The sequence below is a fragment of the Muscardinus avellanarius genome (assembly GCF_963383645.1).
Source record: "Muscardinus avellanarius genome assembly, chromosome: 16".
NCBI lineage: Eukaryota > Metazoa > Chordata > Mammalia > Rodentia > Gliridae > Muscardinus > Muscardinus avellanarius.
Window position 1 is genome coordinate 56,579,926 of NC_137802.1, and position 13,464 is coordinate 56,593,389.

The 13,464-nt window shown below is 36.0% G+C and overlaps 1 pseudogene across 1 annotated transcript; it reads left to right on the forward strand.

Annotated features, from left to right (window-relative positions):
• The first annotated feature begins 278 nt into the window (after positions 1-278).
• Positions 279-1,642, forward strand: LOC308275743 (upstream-binding protein 1-like; annotated as a pseudogene). The gene has a single exon. The product of its transcript is annotated as an upstream-binding protein 1-like (transcript).
• Positions 1,643-13,464: the final 11,822 nt, after the last annotated feature.

A 13,464-nucleotide genomic window follows, 5' to 3' on the forward strand; every position in this document is an offset into this window, starting at 1 on the left:
CAATAAAAAAAAAAGCCTTCCATCAAAGCTCAGATCCAGGCAGATTCTCAGCTGAATTCTAAAAAACATTTATAGAAGAACTTAACCCATACTTTACAATTTATTTTGTGAAATTGAAGGAGATAGAATTCTTCCAAACTCCTTCTATGAAGCCAATATAGCCCCTTAATACCAAAACCAAATAAAAATCTCTTAAGAAAAGTAAATTACAGACCAATATAATTGGTAAACATAGATGCAGAGCCCAAGCCGGATCCCTACAAAGGATGTAGAGGCCGTGCTGTGAGGGGGAGCGGCGAGGCTGGAAGATGGCCTGGGTGCTCAAGATCGATGAGGTGATTGAGTCTGGGCTGGTGCATGACTTTGATGCCAGCCTCTCCGGCATCAGAAAGGAGCTGGGCACTGATGCCTACAACATGAGTGATGTGTTGGCATTGCCCATTTTCAAGCAAGAATATCCCAGCCTACCATTGGATGGTGAAACCAAACACCCACCCTTCCAGTATATGATGTGCGCTGCAACCTCACGGGCAGTAAAACTTCATGACGAGATGCTCACTTACTTGAACCAAGGTCAGTCTTATGAAATTTGGATGCTGGATAATCAGAAAATGGGAGATATGCTGGAGATGGGTGGAAAATTGGTAAAGAGCATCATAAGGGTTGTGTTCCATGACAGACAGCTACAATATACTGAGCACCAGAAACTTGAAGGTTGGAAGTGGAATCACCCAGGAGACAGACTTCTCAATTTAGATATTCCATTGTCTGTGGGAATAATTGACACAAGGACAAATCCAAGCCAGTTAAATGCGGTGGAATTTCTGTGGGATCCTGCCCAATGCATACCTGCTTTCATTCAGGTGCACCGCATCAGCATAGAATTTACTCCTCAGAAGCATGGAGGGGAGAAGGGGGTACATTTTCGGATCCAGGTTGACACCTTTAAGCAGAATGAAAATGGGGAGTACACAGATCATCTTTACTTGGCTAGCTGTCAAATCAAAGTGTTCAAGCCTAAGTGTGCAGATAGGAAACAAAAAAACTGATCGAGGAAAGATGGAAAAGAGAATAGCTCATGAAAAAGAAAAGTGTCAGCTGTCCTACGATACCACAGTCCTCACAGAGATGGGGCTTAAGCCTATAATTGAAGATGCAGCTGAACATGAGCAGAAAATGTCCAGCAAGTTGACTTTGCCAGCAGACTGCGGTGATTCTCTGGCAAAGCAAGGCAGTTGCTCTCCATGGCCTGATACCCCCACCACCTATGCAAATACCAACCCTTCACCCACACCCATGTTCGCCTCCTCCCAGCAGAGCACGTGCAGTGTCCCATACAGCAATTCTTCTTCCCCAAATCACCAGGGAGACAGAGTTGTGCAGGTGTCTGGTGAACAAATTCAGCGGTCAGCTACAACCAGGAAACACAGCAGTGGCTGCTCAAAAATCGATTCTCTTCCTACACAAGACTGTTTTCTAATTTTTCAGGTGCCGACTTATTAAAACTGACAAAGACTTAGTTCAAGTCTGTGGTACAGCCGATGGAATTTGGCTCTATAATTCTCTGAAGTCAAGGTCGGTTAGGTCCCAGTTAACCATTTATGTCTGCCAAGGAGTCTTGGGATTGGATTTTACCCTATGATGTTTCATATCGAAACACAAGTTGACCTTCTTAATGAACTGTATGAGAGGTGCACCTCACTGTCTGTCACTGGCTTTACACTTCCACGAGATGGAATGTGGGATACAGGATGCAGCGTGGCTGCCCACCTCTCCAGCAGAGGCCAGTGGATGCAGCTCCCAGACAAGCCTTCACTGGCTTTTTACACTGTATATGGTTTGAAAATGAATGTAAACCTTACTATGGGCATTTACCTTGCTAAAGGTAACAGGCCTGTGTGTATCAGCCTGAAATTTGGCTTTTATTGCCTGGATCTTGTGCTGACCTGGGGAGGAGATGGGACAGTGCCGGCCAGAGCTACTGCACAAATCTGTCTGGAGAGATGCCTTGTGCTGACATGGTGGTTGATGGTCAGGTAAGAGGCTCAGCACCTTCTTGGAAGAGATCATGTCTGAGAGTGAAGGCCTGCTAGGATGGTGCCAGACCAAAGGGATCCAAGCCAGGAAGATGGGCTTGAAGCAGACTGCATTATTAGGAGTACCTTGCTTGGAGGATCAGTGTAAATCCTAATAGGTACAAAGACTTTTGTGTGTTTGCTTTGTTATTGAAAAATCTTTTCTGCTTCTGTTTCCAATTTTAGCATTTTAGTTTCGGGATTTCAGTTTTTGAAGCCTCCTTGCTTTTTAAAATCATGTGGTTTTCTTCCTCATGTTCTTCCCTCTCTCTATTGCTACCCCATGCCCTCCCATTTTAAACATTTTTACATCCCTGCCCCAACATTGGAAACAGGGACATAAGAGGAGAAACAAAGGCTTGCTGTTGATGCTTCTGACATGGTGGGAGGGGGTCTTTTTATGAAGATGAAATTATTGATGGAGCTGGGCGTGGTGGTGCACACTTGTAAACGCAGGACTTGGGAGGCTGAGACAAGAGGATCCAGGTTTGCAGCCATCTTCAGCTACTTAGTGAGGCTCTCTGCAACTTAGTGAGATCCTGTTTCAAAGTAAATAATAAAAAATAGGGCTGGGGGAGTAGTTGGGAGGCAGAATACATCTGGGTTCAATCCCCAGCACCACACACACACAAAAATAATAATTGATGAAAATATTAGATGTCATAAATCTAACTCTAAACTGTACCAAAAAACAATCCTTATGTCTTCTCAAATAGTGAGCTTCAGTACAATCATGGATAGACATACTGCTGGTTATTTGGGTTGCCTCTTCCCGCTCCTCCCTCCTTTTGCTCCCGCTCTGTGTCCTCCCTCTCTCCCGCCCTCTGAAAGCATCTTTGAGGCCTGTGTGTATCAGCCTGAAAAAAAAAAAAAAACTTCTATTTTCTTTTAATGATAGTATCTCTAGCCGGACGTGGTGGCGCACGCTTGTAATCCCTGCGCTTGGGAGGCGGAGACAGGAGGATCGTGCAGGTTCAAAGCCAGCCTCGCTGGCTTAAGAGACCCTGTTTCCAAATAAAAAAAAATATAAAAATAGGTCTGGGAGTGTAGCCCAGAGGTAGAAGGGCTTCCAGGAACCCTAGTACAAAAAAAAAAAAATAGCATCTCTATCCATTTATTTGCTCAGCTGTTTCGGCCTTGAATGTACTACTTAATCTTCATCTTAGTTCAGGTGGGAATGGAATGATTAATTTTAAGTTAGAAATCTCTTTCAGAAGATAAACTTCAGTGGGTAAAAACTTTGGTGTTTTATGTTTTATTCATAAAAAGGGTTGTTTGCTATGAAGAAGCACAGTTTCACTACTTCCACTGGGTGTGGGATGTGGAGCTCCTCTGGACCTGCCCTTGGCCTCTGTGACCACTTGCTCTCTGTGCTAGTCACTTGGGAAGGAGCGAGTTGTGCTCCTGAGTGTTTTATAGTTTTGTTGAATAGCATTCCTTTTGGTCTCATGATTTATGGAACAATAAATGTCATTTAATGCGGTGTGCTATTTTGAATTCCTCATCAGGTTTTAGAAGTGGGGTAAAAATACAAATCATTAAGCTTGAAATTATACTGAGTGGCATTGAACATTAGTTTGTCCCAGTGAAACATTTTAAATTATGGCACCAGAAAATTTGCTACTTTTTTTGATAGTAGGATGTACACATTTAGTATAATAAATGTTTTCTGATTGTTTTGTAGAAGAAAATATAGATGCAAAAATTCTAAACAAAATAATATCCATGCACATTCAAAACTCCATCAAGAAAATTGTACACCATGGTCAAGTTGTTTTCATCCCAGAATGCAAGGCTGGTTCAGCAGACACAAAGCAATACATTTTATTCACCAGACAAATAGAACTAAGGACAAAATTACATGTTCATCTCAATAGCCACTGAAGAAGCATTTGACAAAATCAAATACCCATTCATGTTAAAAACACTGCAGAAATTTGGAGCAAAAGGAACATATCTTAGCATCATTAAGGCAATAAACAATAAACCTAAAGCCAACATCATATTGAACAGGGAAAAACTGTGAGAACTTCCTTTACAATCAGGAACAAGACAAGGATGCCCACCATCACCACTCCTTTTCAACATAGTCCTCGAGACTCTTGCCAGAGCAACAAGACAAGAGAAAGATATAAAAGGAATTAATATAATAGAAAAAGAAGCATAAAAATTATCTCTATTTGCAGATGACATGGTCATATATTTAGAATACCTGAAAAACTTAACAAATAGACTACTAGAGCTGATTAACAAATGCAGCAAAGTAGCAAAATACAAAATCAATCTAAAAAATGCAGTAGCTTTTCTATATGCCAACCATTAATCCACTGAGAAAAGTCTAGAAACCAGTTCCATTCACAATAATATCCAAAACAATTAAATACTTAGGAATAAATTTAACCAATAAGGTAAAAGTCCTCTACAATGAAAACTATAAAACACTGAAGAAAGAAATTGAAGAATATCTTAGAAGATTGGAAGATGTCCCTTGCTCTTGGATAGGCAAAATATCATAATGGCCATTGTACTAAAACTGATCTACATAGTCAGTGCAATGTCATTCTTCATGAACCTAGAAAAATCAGTCATAAATTTCATATGGAGAAACAAAAGACCTATAATAGAGCCAGAGTAATTCTCAACAAGAATCCTAGCTGGGTGTGGTGGTACAGACTTGTAATCCCAGCATTCGGGAGGCTGAGACCGGAGGATTGAGGTTCATGGACAGCCTCACTACTTAGCGAGGTCCTTTGCAACTTAGTGAGACCCTGTTTCAAAATAAAGAATAAAAAATAGGGCAGAGGGCTATAGCTCGAAGGTCAAATGCACCTGGGTTTCATCACCAGACCCACAAACAAAACAAAAACACACAACAATAAGAATCCTGTAGGAGGCATCACAATTCCAGACTTCAAATTATACTCAGAGCTATAATAATAAAAACAGCATCATATTGGCACAACAGCAGACAGATAGGCCAATGGAACAGAAGAGAAGATATAGAAAAAAAATCCACATACTTATAGTCAATTGATTTTTGACAAAGGTGCAAACACATACATTGGAGCCTTTTCAACAAATGATATTGGGAAAACTGGTTATCCAGTTATAGAAAAATGGAGCTAAATCCTTACAGAAGTTAACTGGAGATGGATCAAAGACCTGGAAATTAGTCTAGAATCTTTGAAGATACTAGAAGAGGGTGTAGGTCCAACATATAGGCCAGGTAGACATTTTTCCATATTTAAGGAAACTAAAATAAGAATTAATAAATGGGATGGCATTAAACTAAATTTCTTTCTATCATCAAAGGAAACCATGAAGAGTCTAAAGAAGCCTATGGAATGGGAGAATATCTTTGCCCATTATCTCCCTGATAGAGGACTGATAACTGATATATAGAATATATACAGAACTTTTAAGACTTTACATAAAAAATAACCCAATCAAGAAATGGGCAATGAATTAAATGGACACTTCACAAAAGAAGAGATACAAATGGCCAATAAATACATGAAAAATATCATTAGCAATCAAGAAGTTGCAAATCAAAACTACACTGAGATCATCTCACCCCAATCAGAATGGCAATATACAAAAAGTCAAAAAATAAATGTTGGTGAGAATGTGGGGAATTAGGAACTCTTCTACACTGTTAGTGGGATTGCAAATTACTTCTGTTGCCATGGAGATTAGTGTGGGATTCCTCAGAAAATTGAGAATGCATCCACCATATTATCTAGCTGTACTACTACTGGGTATTTTCCCAAAGGGACTGAAATCAGAGAACTACAATAATATATACATATTTATTCTCATAACAGCACAATTAACAATAGCCAGATTATGGAACCAATCCATGTATCCATAAACAGATGAATAGATTACAAAATTATGAGACATACACATAAAGAATTCTACTCAGCAATAAAAAACAAAATCATGTCATTTGCAGGAAATTGAAAGGAACTGGAGAACATTATGTTAAATGAGATTAGCCAGTCACAGAAAGTGAAGGGTTATGTTTTCTCTAACATGCTCAAGCTAGTGAGTAGTTGGGACATCAGAGGGACTCCAGATAGTGGAGGAGAAACCTCAGTGGAGCCAGGGAGGTGGTCTAGGGGAAGGGGATGAGGAAGAGTGAGAATCAGTGAAGGCATTACTACCATCGACTTTGTGTACACATGTGAAAAGACCAATGTCAATTTTAGTACTCTGTATGGGGAAGGAAGGGGGAATGGAACAGGGAGAGCACCAAATGCTGTGTGCATGTATGTCATTGTCAACATGACTTACATTATGATGTTAGACTATAATGCACCAATAAAGCATATTAGAAAAAAAATGTTATGTAAACTTGCATATCTTATGTATCTTTTGATCAAAGGCCATTCTTTTTTTTTCATTTTCAGAGGAGGGGAAAGTGAACTTAAAAGATTTCCTGAGAAGGTTGATGCAATCACCATATTTCACTAAAGGTTCAAGTGAGTGAGAGATTTTTAATGATAAAACTTTTGAGTGGAGTTGTTTAGTTTTATAATGCTGTAAATACAGTTACTATGTGTAACAAATATACATTGATTAATTAATAGGGAATCTTCGTCTTGACTTCTTTCTGACTCGTATTTTATAGAATCATATTTTTCTATTACTCAAAAAGGGTAAATATACAAAATGTATCTGGATAATTCATCCAAGTGCCCAAGTTTGTGATTCAAGATGGCTACCATCAGTTGACAAGTAGCCTTTTTACTGAAATCCTGTGGGAATAAGATCAGTGTTACCTCCTCTTTTCCACCTTATTATCTTATTCCTTTATTAAAATGAATTTTGATCATGAGCTTAACTGTTGAAACATATAAGAACATATAGCAACACAGTGAAACAAAATCTTCTGCTGTGGGATAGCACTACCTTAGCCATGAGGTATCGGATATAATCTAGTTCTAATGTATTTAGTTAACTGGTATATACACCTTCAAGAGATACTTGCAGAATTTCTGAATTTCTTTGAAATTTAGGCTATTTGGGGCTACTTTAGTATATTAAGAAGTATGTTGGATTCCTTGGGTATTCCTGAAGTACTCATTTCTTGAGAAGAACGAAAATAACTTAATTACTTCTGGATTCTTTCCAAAATTGAAGCAGAACCAAATTCAAAAGGCCTAATTTAGTTGACTACAAAATTAAATTATTGTTCAGAACCTAGGTATTTAGAATGTGACTGAAATGTGTTTTCAGTAGACAAAATATTTTACCCTCAATCCTTTTTTTTTTTTTTGGTGGTACTGGGGTTCCTGGAAGCCCTTCTACCTCTGGGCTACACTCCCAGACTTATTTTTGCATTTTTATTTGGAAACAGGGTTTCCTAAACCAGGGCACATGGCTGGCTTCGAACCTGCGCCATCCTCCTGTCTCTGCCTCCCAAGCGTGGGGATTACAAGTCTGCGCCACCACGTCCGGGAATTCTTAGTTTTCTAAATAGAACCCATAAGACTCTCAAATGTATGTGATTCATGACCTTTACCTCTTACAAAGTTAATAACTTAATGTTTATAATATGATAGTTTGTGACACCTTTTTTCCTACTTGAAAGAATAATTTATATTGGGTACTTTAAAAATAAATATCTTTTTTTAGCCGGGCATGGTGGCGCACGCTTGTAATCCCAGCATTTGGGAGGCTGAGACCTGGAGGATCGCGGTTTGCCGACAGCCTCAGCTACTTAGTGAGGCCCTCTGCAACTCAGTGAGACCCGGTTTCAAAATAAAGAATAAAACACATACACACACACAAATATGTTTTGTGTGTGTGTGGGTCTGGGGATGGACCCAGGGGCATTCGACCTCTGAGCTACACCCCCTGCCCTGTTTTTTATTCTTTATTTTGAAAGAGTCTCACTGAGTTGCAAAGGGGTTTCACTAAGTAGCTGAGGCTGTCTGTTAACCGCGATCCGAGATCCTCCTGTCTCAGCTTCCCAAATGCTGGGATTACAAGCATGTGCCACCACGCTTGGCTAAATATTATCTTTTTACTTGAAAGAATAATTTATATAGGGTACTTTAAAGATAAATATTATCATTTTGGTATTGATGTATTAGTGCCATCTTTTCAATATTTGGGGGATATTTTTGTATGTGTTGATTTAGGCAAGTGATACACTATATGAAAAGAATCAATTGAGAATAGTCACATCAAATTGTGACTAGTATCTACCCAATTTTCAGAAGGAAATTACCTTTAGCATTAATTATCATAGCTTTAATTGAATTTAGTTTTATAATGCTGTAAATACAGTCAATATATATAACAAATATACTTTGGGTAATGAATTAATAATCTTAAATATGATAGAGCAGAGTATAAGCATATGTTCTGAGACTTATTTTTATGTAATATTTATTAAGTCTTAAATTCCAATATCTATAATGACTTGGTTATAATTGTTACCATTTTTGCCTATGAAATTAAATAATCCTAACCTTCACACGTGGCTTCACATTTAATAATTGTGGGCAGAATAATCTACCTAAGGATGGGTTTTCTTATCTGATAAATGAGGGGAAAATTGATACTGACCTCACAATTTTTTTCTGGGATTAAATGAGATGGTATATGCAAAACACTTAATATAGTTCCTAGCAAGCTCAGATGGAATACTCATTAAGTGGCAACAACAGTTGTCATTATTATTCAGGACCAACTATTGATATTTGAATGTTTTTGAAAATTTTCTACATTGTGTCTATTTTTCGCATATAGAAATAAAAGGCCCCTTGAAAGCTTTGGCCACCATTAGGAAGAATGAGGCCAATCCTGATGACTTAAGCTCCATAATGAAAAATATAGGTATTCCATTACCCGAAGATACAATTCAAAGAGTACTGAAGAAGTTGACTTGCAATGGTGGGTATTTAATATGTTTCTAGGTATCTTTTATCTTAGCTAACATAACTGAGTTTTTAAAGGGTTAATCTGCTTCATACATCAAGATAAAAACCTTATCCAAGTTTTTTTTAACTTATCTAATTATTTTCAATAACAGCATGGAGATTTACATAGGATGTATGTGAGTGTGTGTGTGTGTGTGTGTGTGTGTGTGTGTGTGTGTATCTGAAGGACATACATGCATCTGTCTGAACTGATTAGCTCTAGCCATATTTCAAAACCTAATCTGTAAATTCTTTTTCAATATAGCCTATTTCTTATATTTCATCATTTCTTTCTCTCATGTTTTCTGACATGCATTTTTCTTTCAGAGGATGGGATGGTGAATTTAGAAGAGTTTATGGGCAATTTGGTCAATTCACAGTTTTCATCTATACCTGAAAGTAAGAATTTTCAGTTGGAGATAATAATATGTATGTTGTAGATCTCTTGGAAAAACCTGTTATTTTATTGATGCTTGTAACTTAATTTCTATGTTTTCAGAGAACATAAGCTGTATGATTTTAGTACTTTTCAATTTATTGACACTAGTTTTATGGCCCAGCATATAGGCTTTTTTGGGGAATAAACTATGTGCACTTGAAAATAATTTGTATTTTGAAGTCACAAAGTATAGTATTTTTACAAATGTGTTTTAAACATAATTGATATCTGACTTTGTTTTTCTAGTACTGAAATTTTTAATTGCAATTATTTTATCTATTCCTCCCTTAAACATTGTTAATCTTGTCCATTGTATATTTGTGTGTGCCTGTGTGTGTGTGTGTGTGTGTGTGTGTGTGTGTGTTACTAAGGTTTGAACATAGGGGAATTCGAACTCTTGAGTTACATCCTCAGCCCTATATTATTTTAAAACAAATAAGTTTTAAAATTTTGAAACAGGGGTTTGCTAAGTTTCTGAGTGCTTAGCTAAACTTTTCAGGCTAGCCTCAAACCTGCAATTTTGTTGCAGCCTCTCAAGTAGTGGGATTACAGGCATGCACCACCACACCCCATCGTTTGCTCATTGTATTTTCACACTCTCTTGTTCAATACATGTATATTCATGATTATTATTGTTTCCTAATGGATTCAGAGAATACTGAATTTATCATTTTGGAAAAAAATCACTTTTTCCACAGAGTACAATCTGAAAATTGGTTCTCCATTCTACAGCTGTGTGATACCATATTTACCACATGTTAAGTATTGCCTTCTAGCCATTTTTATGTGCTTTTATTGGTGCATTATAATTTCACATCATAATGTAAATCATGTTGACAGTGACATACATGCACATAGCACTTGGTGAGGGGAGTTTTTAGCCATTTCCTCTAATGATGATGAATGGCACTTCATTTGCAATATCATATGGCCTATACTAAGTTAAAAGTTCTTTCCTTATAGTCATATTCCCTGAAAAATTGATCAAAGGAATAACTTTTATTTCTATTTCTGAGATAATAATTTAGTGTTCACTTGAATACATACCAAAAGTCTCTGCTTTTCATTCTGAAATAGAATATAATGATATAAAATATAGGTAATGCTTTTTATAATTTAAAATTTTCTATTATCATCATTTTTATCTTTTTTCCCCTCCTAGATGATAAGGTTTATGACAGCAACCTAGATACCTTTCCAGGAAATATGAGGCTGGAGATGTCAGGTAAAGAATTTGTGATTCCAAAGCTACCTACTGATTGAAGGTGACATAGACATGGCTTACAGTGTCCTATGTTCTGAGAAGTTCTTTTATAATGTTTATAAATAGATATTTATTGAACATCTGCCATGTAAATTAATTAATTTTTAAATGTTTTAACCAATAAATATTTACTGCATTTATTTTGTGGTCAGTCATTGTGGTAGGCATTTGGAATGTAAAGATAACTAAGACATGGTTTCTCACTATATAGCATCTACAGTCTAGTGAATATTATAATTAATAAATTTTGCAAGGCACAAATTTCTTGGGTCACAAACTCAAGTGAACAAAAATTTGCTTCTTTTTATTTTTCTGTGTTAAATGAAAGAGTTAGGAATGTTATAGTTTTTACATGCATGAATTTGTGTTCTGAGTAGAAAACATAAGCTTAATTGCTGAAATAAATTGTTTTTCTCATATTTCCCTTCTCCAGAAGATTATCTGCATTTTATGAGCCTTATGTAGGAGTGGTGGGGAAAGGGAAGTGCCTGTTCATCATATATCTTTATGATAATATATCTTTTTGATATTCAGTTATTGTTATATTGTTATGCTGAAACTAATCAAATGTCCTGAATTTTCATCTAGTATTTTATCTCGCAATCCACACCAGCACTCTGGGCTTTGCCTCTTAGCCTCATCGTCTGGGTGCTTTGGGGCTTTTGACTCATCTCTCACCAAACTCTAGTCCTTTTGCTGTGTTACAGAAAAGTGTCTTGGTACTTTCACATGCTATGCTGGAGTTAACGGAAATTTGGCGGTTGAAGACCTTTCTTCTTAGATAATAATACATGTATTTCTTCTCTACTTTCTGCTTGCCATAGTTTCTCAGAAGTCTTGCATCTAAGGTTACTAATGTACTATAAGACACAAACCCCATTTTTCTTGGTTGGTATACAAGTGTTAGAAGAGGCACCTCACCAAAACTGATTACTTGAAACTTTCCTTTATTTGTGAGATAATAAGAGGAAAAGCTATACTGTACCTCTATTTCCTTATATTAGTGGAATGACTATCTTTTCTCCATAATCTAAAAGGGACATCATGTTTACTTCTGAAAGAACTAAAAAAAAAATCCTTGAGGACTGACTTTTTGGGAGCCTATTATTTATCTTAAAAGTACCTTATTTTGTGACATTACCTCTCAGAAACAAGAATCTCCATAAATTATTCCTGAGAAGTTTTTTCTCCTATGCTTTATATTTATTTGAAATGAAATGAAGCCATATTTTGGGTTGAAATATAACATCTCAAAATTTCTGTTTTGTAACATTAATGATTTTATAAAGTTCACAATAAATATTTTATAAAGTTCACAATAAGCATAATAATGATTTTATAAAGTTCTCATTGTTGTTATGATCTAATTCTTTATTTTGCAGGTGATAATAAAGTAAAGAAGTATGGGGTTAAAGATAGGAGGGCATCTATAGGTTAGTAAAGTTTGTTAATTTATTCATTTATTTAATAAATACTGAATAGGCAGTGCTAGATACTATATTAAGGGCTGAGATATGAGTAAGTAAACAAGTAAAATGAACATTTTAAACTAAAAAATACTGTTTTGGCAATATTCTTTTTCTACATTAAAACAACTGTCTATTTGGCAAACACCAAAACATTTTTTATAAAATACCCACTTTATTTATTTTTATACTCTTATTGTTGCATTGTAATTATACATCATAATGAGGTTCAACATGATACAAACATTCATTCACACAGCATTTGGTAGGTAACTCGATGGATCTCACCCCTCTCCCCTTCTCCCTATACATGTTAGTGAGATTGGTAGTGATGCCTTTGTGTATATACATAGCATTATTTGAACAGTTTCCTTCATTCTTCTTCCCCCAATCTCCTTCCCCCATCTTACTGGTCTCTTTTTTAATTTATATGAAATATATTTTGTATTTTATCTCATTTTATTTCTTAGATACTAATTTGTTTTCTTTCCATGCAACTTTATCATTATATTCTTATTTCTTGTTACCTTTCATTTCTTTCTGATATACTACATAAAAAAAAAATTTGGTGATACTGTGCTTTTGAGGCAACATGTCATTTATTACTTTTTATTTTTATTTTAAGTTCTTTTGTGGTGCTGGGGATTGAACCCAGGGGCATTCTACCTCTTAGCTACATCCCCAGCCCTATTTTTAAAAAAAATTTGGAAACAGGATCTCACTAAATTGCTGACAGGCTCACTAAGTTGCTGAAGCTGGCTTCAAATTTGTGATTCTCCTGTCTCAGCTTCCCAAGTACTAGGCTCACAGGAGTGTGCTACTATGCCTGGCTATTTATTACTTTTTAGATTTTGTAATTATCATGGCAAGTATGGAAACAACAGAATTATAGGTATTGATGAAAAATAATACATAAGGCAATGATTCATTTTAATTTAATAAGTAAAGCTTATAATGCTGAGAATTTATATAAAACCAAACCTTCAAAATTCAAGTATTCAGAACCCTTACTTATTATAATTAACTGTTTAATTTCTAAGTGGCCATGATTAATTACTTAATCAATTGGTTGTATTTATTTGTATAAATTAGAGATGTATACTTTAAGGTGAGTATTGACCAAAGGATGATTTTCTTCTTTTATCTCAAGCAATATGTAGGATTTATAACATGTAGACATTACATTGTTCCATGACTTAATATTTTTCTTAATTCCATCATGCTCTTGTTTCCTAAGGAGGGAAGAATAATGCCAATAATATGGATGCATTTCTGAAAAACATGGATA